Genomic DNA, 13,987 nt, shown 5'->3' with positions numbered 1-13,987 from the left:
AATTGAAAATAAATTGACCAATTAATAAAGCACCGTTATTCTTCTTTTACAAAATCCTTAGGAGTAAATTAAATTCTCCCAAAAATAATTTTCAATTTTGACTAAATTTTTTTTACAATCGAACATTTAATCCATTGATTCAAAATTAAAAATATTTTGATAAAATTACAAATTAATGCTAACATTTGAATTTTTTTCATGCACTTGACTATAATTCAATTAAAAATAATGCAGTCACATTTTAATTTTATGAAAAATATTAATTTAAACATCTAACCTCATAGTATATGAGATAGACTAGATACAAGAAAGAAGAACTGAGAAGTCACAAACAAAGCAAAATAGACAGGAGAAACACGATATGTTGCACGTGGTAGGAGTAAAATTATCAGAGGCTGTAATCAGAAGAATTAATTAGGAGCTGTCATGGCTTGGCATGGCCTGGCCTCAGAGCCACTAGCACCAAGTGATAAAAATTCGGAGAAAGAATTTACGTTGGCTTCATAGGACGCAATGTCAGGTTCTGGAGTTTTAAAATGGAGTATATCAATTGCTTTTCCAATCGATGGACGTTCAGAATAATTTGGATGTGCACAAGCAAGCCCAACAACAATCAATCGTTCCATCTCGTCCTCAACATAGTTTTGGCATAATTGTGGATCAGCTGCAGCGAAAATATTTCCACTTCGATATTGCTCCCATACCCAATCCACCAATTTCGTAACATTTCCGTTAAAAGTAGGCTTTCCGGTTGCTATTTCTAAAGCAACTATGCCAAAGCTGTAGACATCTGATTCTTTGGTAGCCTTGCTGCTTTCAAGATATTCTGGGGCTATATACCCATATGTTCCGATCAACTTCGTGGTGTCTGACCCTTGGCCGTGTTCGACAAGCCTAGCCAGCCCGAAATCACCAAGCTTAGCATTGAAATTAGAATCCAGCAACACGTTGCTTGACTTGATATCACGGTGCAGCACGCATTGTTCACATTCTTCTTGCAGGTAAAGCAGTGCCGAGGCCAAGCCTAAAGCTATGCCATACCTCTTTTCCCATGTGAACAAGCTTGTTTTTTTGAAAAGATGGAAATCCAGGCTCTTATTTGGCATATACTCGTAAGCAATAAAGAGTTCTTGATGTTCTCGACACCAGCCAATGAGTCGGACCAAGTTCCTATGCCTCAATCGGCTAATTGTTTTCACTTCAGAAGCGTACTCTTTCAATCCTTGTCGAGCCTCAGAACTTATTCTCTTCACAGCAATATCCGGATTTCCATTACTCAAGGAGCCCACGTAAACCATTCCAAACCCTCCCTTTCCCAGCAAGCGTTCGTTCGCAAAGTTATTGGTAGCAATAGCCAATTCCTCATAGGAAAAGCTCCTTGGTCCAGCCTCCTCCTCGAAATCGTCACCTGTGCTTCTAAGCCTTTCACCTGATCTCTGTTTTCTTCTCTTAAAACAAAATCCAAACAAAACTAAAACCAAAACCAAGGCCAGCAAGGCGCCAATAATACCTAATAAAACCCCTGATAACGGGTCTCTACTCTTTCTTTCTCTAGGAATTGCAGAGCTCGGAGGACCAGTGCTGTTGGTTAAATTTTGAGGAAGTTGTAGGGTTGAATCAAAATCCCACATGTAAATTTGGTTTCTTTCAAAATAGTCATATCCGGTGGCTGCCGAAAAGCCAAATGTAACCCATTCTGGTAAGTAATCTTTTAAATCACCATTGATCTTTCACGAGACATTCCTGATATTAAAATCTCATTTTCTTTACAAACTAAGCTGGCGCGGAAATGGAGTAAGGCTGTAGTGGTCAAGCTAATGGGCATGTAACAGAGTTGTTGCGATGTGGAATGCTCGTGATGCCAAGATTGTTGACTTGGGCAATGACTATTTTTTGATTAAATTTTCTCGTGAAGAAGAGTATCATAGAGCTTTGTTGGATGGTCGTTGGATCATAAATGGGAGCTACTTGGTAGTCAAACCTTGGACACAGGATTTTGATGCAATGAACCTTGCTATTGATTCAGCCATTGTTTGGGTTCGGATTCCAGGCTTGGCACTTCATTTGTATGATAAAAAGGTACTAAGAGTTATTGGATCATCGATTGGTCGGGTAGTAAAAATTGATTATAATACGGGGGATGCAGTTCGAGGCAAGTTTGCTCGCATTGCAGTTTTGGTGGACCTTAGGAATCCTTTAATGTCTCAAATCCGAATTAATGGGAAGATTCATAAGCTTGAGTATGAATGCTTGCCCTCGATTTGTTTCTCCTGTGGACGAGCTGGTCATCGAGATGGTTTATGTCCATATAAGAATGTTATTCCTGTGGTGGAGGAGACGTCCGTTGAGCCGGTACTGGAGATGGAGAAGACAGTTGAGGCTGAGAAGTTTGAATCATGGATGGTTGTCAAGCGCAAATCTCGCCGTGCTCCACGTAACAGAAGCGAAGTTTTTGGAACTGATGGAGGCCATTTTAATGTTTTATCGAATATTCATGATGCGAAAATCAATGAAGATACCATGCATAATAACTCTCGAGGGGCCAACGACTTCGTTCAGAAGCTATCATTTGGCTAGACTTTAAAGGCACGTGTCTTATCTAAAGGAATTTCCATAAGGAATGATGCTAGTAATGGGGGTACTTCAAATCGGGAATTGTTTCAAGATTTTGGTACCCCTGATTTACGCAGAAATAAAAAAGTTGACTTATCTTCCAAACCTGAAAAGTCACGTGGTTCAAGAAGGGCTAAGGTGATTGATTTGCCACAAAGAATTATGAAACGTGGCGTTGATGATGTGGAAGGCATGCAATCTGGTTTGGACCCAAAAAATCATTCTGTTGTGAGGATTACGTCTCCTGAGGGCCGAGATGTTGCTGGCCCTTCTTCTGGCCCACATGTTGATTCAGTGGGTAAGGAGAAATCAGCCCAAGTAGCAGAATTACATAGTAGACCGCCTGATAAAGTTGAAAAGGAAGGGACATCTATGCAGGTTGTTCCTTTTCTTGCAACGGCGTTTCATGAGAATGTCTTAAAAGAAGGATTTGTTCCTATTGACAATCCTGCTTATGCATCAACTGTTGATGACGAGGAAAATATTAATGGAGAAGAAGATGAGATAGTTGGTGAGAATAGGGAAAAGGAAGGAGATGAGGAAGAGGATGATGTGGATGATGAAGAGTATGATCCAAGGGAGTTTGGGGATCCCTACTTGCGGGATTAAGATGGGGCTATTTTTCTTTCTTTTTTCATCATGTCTATTTTGGTGTGGAATTGTCAGGGAGCAGCTAGTCCCAAATTTACTCGCGTACTTCGAATGATTATGGCGCGTCATAAGCCTAGCCTGATTGTAGTTCTTGAACCGCGTATTAGTGGAAGAAGAGCAAATGACGTGATTAAAAAATTGGGTGTTCTACATTCTCATCGGGTTGAGGCGAATGGTTTTTCAGGAGGCATCTGGTTACTTTGGAATAAGGAATGGTTAGTGACAATTTTAGAAAATGATAAACAATATATTCATGCATCTGTTGTGGAAAATGGGTGCTTGCTAATGCATTTTACGGCTGTATATGGTAGTCCCTCGTTGATGCATAAGAGATGTTTATGGCAGAAACTTCATAGGATTTGTGATCAATCTCGTGTTCCTTGGTTAGTTGCTGGTGATTATAATGCTTTGCTAACTGCTAATGAAACAAGAGGGGGAGCTATGCATCGGTCTGGCATTGATAAAGACTTTGTGCAATGGTTTGAATCTAATGATGTCATTGATCTTGGATTTCATGGTCCAAAATTTACATGGCAGCGGGGATGTCTATTTGAGCGCTTGGATAGGGCTCTGTGTAATGAGGATTGGCGTCTTCGATTTAAGGAAGCTAGTGTCTTTCATCTTCCTCATCTTTATTCAGATCATAGACCTATTTTGGTCTAGCTTAATAAGCTAGGAGCATCTCACGCTTCAGATAGACCTTTTAAGTTTCAAGCAGCTTGGATGACTCACGAATTATTTGGTCAGTTCATGCTTGATAAGTGGAGTAGGAGCTCTGATCTGATGTCTTCCCTTGGTGGCTTGATAGCGGATTTAAAGGATTGGAACTTTTATGTTTTTGGGAATGTTTATAAGCAGAAAAGACAGTTTGTAGCTAGCATTAATGGCATTCAACATTATCTAGAGAATCGACAGTCTCACTTTTTGCAGAAGTTAGAGATGCAGCTAAGAAGAGAGCTGGATACTATTCTCTATCGGGAAGAATTAATCTGGTTTCAAAAGTCTCGGGCGGATTGGTTGCAATGGGGAGATAAGAATACATCGTATTTTCACGCCAAAACTATTTCAAGGAGGAAAAGGAATTGTATTGAGTTATTGAAGGATGATCAAGGGAATTGGATGGAGGATCAAAGTGTTTTGAGAGGGATAGTCTGTGATTTTTATAAAAATTTATATGAGGAGGAAAATCCTCTTGCGCCAGTTTATCATTTACAAGGAAAATTCCCAAGATGTCCAGATGATGCTCTCACTCAACTGTGTCGATTAGCAACTGATAATGAAATTTGTGCAGCTCTATTTGAGATGAAACCGTGGATGGCTCCAGGATTGGATGGGTTTCATGCAGACTTTTTCCAGAATCAATGGCCTTTGATTGGGGAGCAGGTTTGTGAGGAAGTCCACCGAGTTCTAAGAGGAGGTCAGTTGGGTGCTGCTTTAAATAGTACTCTTATCACTTTGATTCTTAAAGTTCCTGAGCCAAAAGTAATTAGTGAATTTCGGCCCATTAGTCTCTGTTCTGGTGTTTATAAGATTATCACAAAGGTATTGGCTAATAGATTAAAGAAGTTTCTGCCCATGATTGTGGGGCCTAACCAGACTAGTTTTGTGCCTGGTCATAAAATTACAGATAATATTATCATCGCTGAGGAGGTTATACACTCAATGCGATTAAAAAGGGGGAGAATTGGTTACATGGTGCTGAAGGTTGATCTTGAAAAAGCTTATGACAGAATTAGATGGGAGTTTCTTAGAGATACCTTGTTAGATGTGGGCCTTCCTAGTTTTTTTGTTGAAACAGTCATAAGATGTATTTCTGGTGCGTAGATGAGGGTTGTGTGGAATGGGGGTTTAACAAATAGTTTTTCTGCTTCCAGAGGGTTGAGAAAAGGGGATCCCCTATCTCCTTACCTTTTTGTTCTATGCATGGAAAGATTAGCTCATGGCATTTTGGAGGCTACTGGGGACCATTCCTGGCGCCCAATTTTTCTTAATAGAGGGGGTTCTTCTTTGTCTCATTTGTTTTTCACTGATGATCTTATTTTGTTTGCTGAGGCCTCGGTAGATCAAGTGCATGTTATTAAATCGAGTTACGGAGAGTTTTTGTCTTAGCTCTGGTCAAAAAGTAAATTATTCAAAAACTCATATTTTTTTTTCTAAGAATGTGAGTAACAGTCTTCGACGCAACTTGTGTAATGTGCTTAGTGTAAAGAAACAGATGATTTAGGGAGGTATCTTGGAGTCCCTCTTCTTCACTCTCGAGTTACTAAGGCCACTTATCAATACATTGTGGACAAGGTCAGAAAGAAGTTAAACAGTTGGGATGTCAAAAAATTATCTCTTGCGGGTAAGGTGACTTTAGCTCGTTCGGTGCTTACAGCAATTCCTATTTACAGCATGCAGACTGCTTGCATTCCACAAGCTGTGTGTCATGAAGTAGATAAATTATGCCGCCAATTTATCTAGGGTGCTTTTGCAGACAAAAAAAAGATGGCTTTGGTGAGTTGGAAGCGTGTTCAACTTCCCAAAGAAATGGGAGGCCTGGGTTTACGCAATCTCTCAATGCTTAATAATGCTTTCTTATTGAAGTTAGCATGAGAAATTTCCACAAATCCACATGCTTTATGGGTCCAAGTCATCAGGTCAAAGTATAAGGTGGGTGATGATCCTCTTCCTCAATGTTTGCGAGCTTATAACTGTTCGAATTTGTGGAGAATTATAGTTTGGATATGGTCTTCATTTCAGAATGGGGTGTGTTAGTCGTTAGGCAATGGCAAATTGGCTAGATTTTGGTTGGATGACTGGCTGCCTGATGGATTAATTCTTCAACGAATTGGCATTCAACCTATCCCTGAGGATTTGTTGAATGAGACTGTTGCCAGCTATGTTACAGCTGTAGGTCAGTGGGATTGGGGAAAGTTTGGTCAGTTCCTGCCAGCCTCTACTATTCTCTATTTAACAGCCATTCCTCCTCCTTTGTCTTCTCAGGTGGAAGACTCACTTTTTTGGGCATCTTCAAGTTCAGGCCAGTTTTCAATTAAGTCCTCTTATCAACACCTTTTGGGGAATATTGAGTTCTCTAATGATAGTAACTGGCATTGGGTTTGGAAGTGGAAGGGTCAGGAGAGAATCAAGTATTTCTTGTGGCTAGCTATTAATGATCGCTTATTAACAAATCATAAGCGACTTCGAAGGCATTTATGTGTGGTGGATTCTTGTGATATTTGTTTGTCGGGGGTGGAATCAGGGCTTTATGTTTTGAGAGATTGTGTTGTGGCTTCTTATATTTGGAAGCACTTTGTTCCGAGGAATGATTGGGCTGAGTTCTTCTCTTCAAATACTGATCTAGGAAACTGGGTTATTCAAAATTTGAGTAAATGTGATCGTGAATTGCAGAATATGCACTGGCCTTTTCTTTTTGGCTCATATGTTGGTCTATATGGGGTAGGCGAAATTGTTCTTTGTTTGGAGAGAATGATTTGAGCCTTGACTCTATGATTCATGTCATGACTTGCAAAGCACAAGATTGGTATTCTGTGGTATCTTGTTTACTCGGAAAAATTGATTCATGTATGAAGACAATAACGACAGTGAGTTGGACTTGTCCCCCTGATAACGTGTTTAAATTAAATACTGATGGTTCTCTTCCAAATTCGGGTGGTATAGCTTGTGGCGGAGGGCTTATTCAAGACTCGAATGGCCGATGGATTAAGGGGTTCAAGGCTGTGTTTGGGAAGACTTCAATTTTGGGAGCTGAATTATGGTCTATTCTTGAAGGTATGAAGCTTGCAAAAGTCTTGGGCTGAAGGATATAATTGTTGAGAGCGATAATCTTATTGCTGTGCAAATTCTTACGGGAGTTCTTCAGCCTCCAGGTGCTATTTTATCAGTTGTTTCTGCAATTCAATTTATTTTAACTCCTGATTGGAAGGTTACTTTCTCTCATGTGTTGCGTGAAGCGAATTACGCTGCAGATTGGTTAGGAGGGCATCTTCATACTCATGATTTTGGTGTTGAAGTGTTGGATACTCCTCCTGCAGATTTGGTTCCATGGCTTATGCATGATCTTGTGGGTGTTGCTTACTTTAGATCTGTTTAATTGTTTGTTTTAATCTCTTTTGTAACAAAAAAAAAAAAGCCATTTCTCACAGTGACACTGAAATTTTTTGTGCTCGAATTGTAGTGAATTGAGACATCATTTCTTCCCCCCTTAGCAATATTATTCTGCGACCAGTTCACGTATTTGACAGAAGTCAATGAGTTGAGATCAATACCTATATGTTCCTCAACACCTTCAGGGTCGATATTGATATTCCACCAGGTGTCAAATTCCACAGCAACAAATTTAGTTTGATTAGCCTGAAAATACTTGTCATCACTGTAAATACCAAGTTTTCCATACCCGGACGAAGGCAAGAGACGAGAGCCATTTGGATCAAGGAAAAAAGTCAACCCATCAGCGGGGATAATGTCACCTCTGGATTTGATAACGAAGGAGAAATGAGTGGTGAATTCTGCAAGATTCCCAGAGGCTTTGTCCCACAAGTGCATTGGTTTGAAATAAGTTGCTCGACCGACGCTGCCAACAGAAGGAACGATGTCTTCCAAGTTATTGTTCAGTTCAATGATTTGGCTTGCTGCGTTTGCGTCTCCTTCAAACTTTATCTGTGGCATATCGGTGCTGAATGTGATGAAATTGAAAGTGGTTTTTCCTGTGGATGTTTGGACTGTAAAAGGGAAGGTAAACAAGCAGAAGATGAAGATCAAGTCCAGAAGAAGATGTCCGACGGATTCAAGATGAAAGTTGAAGTGGCAATGGATTTCCATGGCCGAGAAAGGGTGTGCCAAGTGCCAAGAATGGACGCTTCAAGTCAAGCTTTCCCCTTGAAGCAAACTGCGTTCGGTGAACCAATAGCATTCAAAAGGGTTGTGACCTCTGTTGGGAGTTGGTAGCAGCCCTTCCAAATGGTCTACACACGTCTTTGAAAAGAGTCTCTCGGGAAAATTCTTACAAACTTCACTTAATTAATAAAAAATTATATATTTAAGAAAAAGTTATTTAAATTCATTTATTACAAATTAGAAACACAAATATATAAAGCCTATTTAATTCACATATTGAAATTGAAATCAATATTAAATTTAAAATCAATCAAAATAGAAATAAAATGATAAATTGTTCTTATATTTAATTCACTACAAAATAAGAGTCAGAATCTTTTTTAAATATATTTGATTTGCAAATATAAATTGTAAAATAGAAATAAATTTATTTTATATTTAATAAAAATTAACTTAAAATTATATTTTATATTTTTATATTTTTATTTTTAATAATTACTATTTTTTTATGTGCATTGCACATTATTATTCTCATTATATAGACTTATAATTTTATTTTTTATATATAATTTTCTGTTATCTTTTTATATATTACTAATTTATTTTAAACATACAATGCACGTTATTTATACTCGTTACTCATTAATTTATTTTTATATAATTTTTTATTAATTTTTTGTATATAATTTAATATTATTATAATATATTTATTTTCAATAGTTAATTAAATTTAGTTGTTTATTATCATAATAATAAATGATAATGGCTATATTTTACTTAATTAAAGTTTATTTATATTTTTAAAATTTTTTATACATTTAATTTTTATTTTTTAGATTTTTTTCTCTATTTTTTATATGATTCTGGATTATTTTAATATATATATATATATATATATATATATATATATATATATATAACTATTTTATATATGCACATTTTCCTTAAAAATAATGTAATTTATTAGATGATTAGTGTCAATAAATTTTTAAGTTCTATAATGCACATTTTCCTTAAAAATTTCCTTATTTTCTTAATTTTAGAATATTTTATTTTATTTAAAATGTATTAATTTTCAATAACCAATTAACTTTAATAATTCATTGTCATATACCAAATTGTTTTGATTACTTTTATCCATGCATCTTATTATTCTCCTTTGCCAATTTTGTACATTATAAATTATAATATAAATAGATTCTTAATTTAATATATAATAATTTTACATTTAATATAATTCTCATTGTATTTATTTTTTTACTCATTATTTTTTAAAGTATATTTGCATTACTTTCCAAGTTATAATAGAATTACACTATAAAAAAGAAAAAAAAATCTATATACTTTATTTTCCTTTTATTACAAGGATTGTAGTATTTTCTATAATTTAAATATATTGTATGATATTAAAATTATAATATTATAGGTAAACAAATTTTGAAAATATAATATTCTATCTTTTATTTTTTTTTATAAGAGACTTTTTTTTCCTTTTGTTTCAACGTAAAGCTATTTTTTTTTTAAATTATAATTGTTAACTTAATTAGTATTTAGTTTGTTTCTTTTATTAGATGTTCACAGTGGGTAGAGGAGTTGACGAGGAAACGGAGATGTGAGAGAGAAGGGTGGTGCCATGTACTTTCTTGATTTTCTATTAGTATTTAGTTTGTTTCTTTTTTAATTTCTTTTCTTTTTTTGTTCTTTTTATTTTCAAAACTTAATAAAATATAATAGATTATAATAAAATAACAAGTTCTAGAACAATTATCTCGCTACTTTATAATTAAATTATCAATATTATAACTTTATTAATTCTAAATTAATTTCATATATTTTTTTTAGGATTATTGCAGCAACAGTCCATAAACTTAGATGTAGTTTCATTTTTGTCTCTAAATTTCAATTTATTAGAATAAAATCCTTTAACTTCAATTATTTTCATAAAAATCCTTGTAACTTGCAATAGAGTGAAATTAACTTTTTTCCCCTCTCCCAAAAATAAAATCACCATTTTATCCCTTCATTTCTTTTATCTTTTTCTCTCTCATCTTTACAATTAAATTAATTAATAATTATGCATTAATAAAATTAGGCTAATTGGACAAAAAAACACTAAACTTTTTCATCAATTTGCAGTTTTATCTTAACTTTTCGATTTTGATTTTGGTATCATAAAGTTTGACATTGAGTGCAATTGTATCCAATTTATAAAATGAAATTTGTAATTGGACATAAAATCTAAATGTTTGCAATAATTTACAATTATATCCAAACGTTCTAATTTTGGATTATAAATTTAAACCTTTGAAAATTAGAGCCAAAGCCAAAAATTGATTCATAAAAATTTAAATTTTGTCTACTAAACTTATAATTATAGTAACTAAATACCATAAACTTTAAATTTTATTATCCAAATCCATAAAAATCCATCTATATATCTTTTAAATGAGCTAATTTTATTCTTTTAATTGAAGTGGTCATAATTTTTAAAGTAATCAATCAACTTAATTATCAAAGTATAAAATTTTTTTAGGGTATTTTGTTACTATAATTGTAAGTTTAGGATATTTTGTTACCATAATTATAAGTTTGGTTGATAAAATTTAAATTTCTTTAATACAATTTTAAGCTTTGTCTACAATTGCACCTATCTTAGAGGTTGGGATTAATTATATCCAAAATTGGAAGGTTTGACTATAATTACAAATTAATGCAAATATTTGGCTTTTATGTCCAATTACAAATTTAATTTTAGAAATTGAATATAATTGCACCAAATGCCAAACATTAGGATACCAAAACTAAAATTGAAATGTTATGATAAAATTATAAATAGACAAAAAGATTTAATGTTTTTGGTCCAATTGCCCATAAAATTTTATTTTACCTGTAAAATAAATGAGTTATTTCATTCCATATAAATATACTTCTTTATTTGTTATATTTACACGTTGTCTCATATTTTCATTTCCTATATTTTTAAAAATACCATTTTTTTTCATATCTATTTCCACATTTCTTTTTGTCCTCACATTCTTTTCCTGCTACATGATTCATAAGCTTACAAGACTAAATTTCACCCACCATTCCTCAATTTTAAAGGTTATTTCAGTAATATTCTTGAACTTCAATTTGTATCACAAAAATGCTTAAACTTCAATTTAACACTATCCAAAGTCCCTTATAACACTTTCCGATGGGAGCTCCGACCAGATACTGATGTAGACATGCCTATGTGGAATAAAAAAAAAATAAAAAGGCTTCTCTCTCTGCCATATGGCATTTTAATAATAAAAAAATATTTTTTTTTCTCTCCAACCCCCTCTCTTCTCTCTCTCTCACTTCAATCCCTCATTTTCTCTTCCCTAATGGTCGATTCCCTTTTCTTTTCTTCTCAATCTCATCTCATCCATGACTCCATGCCACTTCAAACCTCCTAAAATCTTATGCTTGACAGGTGACGACTCCTTTGCCTTTAGCCACACTCTTCTCTACCCAAATCCAACTCTCCCTTTTCAGCTTCCCTCATGTCATTTCTGCTCTACCTATAACTCGCCTTTTCACTCCTTTCCCATATTCTCAGGCATTCTTAATATATGCTTTTTATTCTTTCATGCCTTTTCATTGTCTTCATTTTGCTTAATATCTTAAAGCAATTCAAATCCTTGCACCTTTATTTCTCAAAAGTTGAAGCCTTGCAATCTCATAGACGTGCTTTGCTTGTTATGGAGGAAGGTTCCCGAATCCTCACATCCACAGAATTAGCCTCTCTTGCCTCTGTTCTTAGAGTCTCAAACTTGTTCTTCCTCTTACTGATTGTTAGCCTCTGCCTTCCCTTTAGTTTTTTAGTAATTGAAATTTTGTTTTCATTTAGGTTGAAATTTTATTAATTGGTTTATATTCTAATCAATTTTGTTAATTAGGTTGAAATCCAGCCTCCCTTCACCTTCCTCATCTCATTCTTTGGCTCTTTATCTCACTTAGAACTCATGCAATTTGGTTCTTCAGTGGTTGAAATTTTATCTCATCTTTTTCACTTGGGATGAAATTTGTTAACTGGTTTTTATAGTGTTGAATTAATTTTGTTAATTTAGGTTTGTTCTATGAGATAGATTAATTTTGTTGGTGTGGATTGATTAATTTTGTTAAATTTGATTGTGATTGATGTGGTTGCATATTGTGATGAATGATTATTTACATTACATCTGGGTTTAATCTTTCTTTTTTTTCTTCTGAGTTTTGATTTTCATTTATGTATGCATTTGGGTTTGCTTGAAACACATGTGATTATGTTTTGTTATTGATTTTGGTTAATCTGATGGAATGAATATGGATTTTGAGTGTTGCATAAAGGAATAGTAAAGTTATAGCAAAGGAAGAAAAGAGAAGGGGTAGGAGAGAAAATTTGTTTATTATTATTAAAATACCATGTGAACAGAGAGAGAAATTTTTTTATTTTTTATTTATTTCATGTAGACATGTCCACGTCAGTATTTGGCCGATGCTCCAATCAAAATGTAGCATGAGAGGCTTTGGATAGTATTAAATTAAAATTTAAATATTTTTATTATATAAATTAAAATTTAAAAATATTATTAAAATAACTCTCAAAATTGAGTTACCGTTAATGAAATTTAGCTGAGCTTACAATTATCCCCTGCCTATTGACTCGCCGAGACTTCGCGCGTTTCCCATACCTTATAAAGCGTAGACTGCGGCATGTTGACAAGGACGCTCCAACTGGAAAGATTTTTTTTTTTCCCTATCTCATATTTAAATGAGTTAAAAAATTGGAAATTCAAATCAACAATAACTATTTATAAATATCAATATCACATATGAACGGAGTATAGAATACGTCTTAGTTATTTATTAATTAAATATAAAATAATTTAGGATTTTAGATATTTAACATTTATATATTAATTTGTTATAATGCTCTTAATATAAAATATATTATTAAAATACCATATTATTGTGCATTTAAAATTTTTGCACATTTTTAATCATTAATTATTTAAAAAATATATATAATACTTATAAAAATTAAAAATTTTATTATTTATAAATAATATAAAGTAAAATTATTTTTGTTAAATTACTAAATTAAAAATATCAACTTAACATAAATTATGGAACATTTGTATAAAAAATGAATATTTCCTGTATAAATAATTTATAAAAATATCAACAATATATAAAAATAATAATTATGTTTTCAAGGAAAAAATTAATAGTTACTTTACACAAACATTAATTATTAGAGCTATTATAAAAATCTTTTAAATATTTGAATGTTATAAATGATTTTCAAGTATTTAATTAATTTTTTTTATTTGAACATTATAATAAAAATATAGGAGTCCATATGAGCTTTCTTCCAATCATAATTTTTTTTATGCATCAGAAAATGTAAAATTATGCTAATTAATAATTGAAGTTTTGGGGTCATTAGGTTAATATTGATAGTTGTGCTCTTATTTTATAATAGAAATAATTAGTGATTAAAATTATAACAATTATATCTTTCTTTTAAAAATTTTTTAAATATCAAATAGAAAAAATTGGAGTGGGGTAAATGGAGGTTGTTCTTTTGAATCTCGCGTTGTTGCTCAATTAATAAATCCTGGTTTGCAAGAGAACAAGTCAAGCCGCCCTTACTCTTAAGTCTATTTGAAGCTGAACCACACGTTGATTTATTGGCTAAATATTAATAAGAATTTATTTTTTTTCCGTTCAATATATATATATATATATATATATATATATATATATATATATATATATATATATATATTAAAAAAATAAAATTTATTAATTTCAAAAATAATTTAATTAATAATATGAATTATTTAATTTTTAATACAGTATTATTTTAACTATA

General features: G+C 33.0%; 1 pseudogene; it reads right to left on the bottom strand.

Moving 5' to 3' along the window:
- Positions 1 to 344: 344 nt before the first annotated feature.
- On the bottom strand, positions 345 to 8,090 carry LOC131182292 (L-type lectin-domain containing receptor kinase IX.1-like; annotated as a pseudogene).
- Positions 8,091 to 13,987: the final 5,897 nt, after the last annotated feature.

The sequence above is a fragment of the Hevea brasiliensis genome, chromosome 8 (genome assembly GCF_030052815.1).
Source record: "Hevea brasiliensis isolate MT/VB/25A 57/8 chromosome 8, ASM3005281v1, whole genome shotgun sequence".
Taxonomy (NCBI): Eukaryota; Viridiplantae; Streptophyta; class Magnoliopsida; order Malpighiales; family Euphorbiaceae; genus Hevea; species Hevea brasiliensis.
The sequence above is the reverse complement of the archived record's forward strand: the minus strand, read 5'-3'. Positions and strand labels throughout refer to the sequence as shown.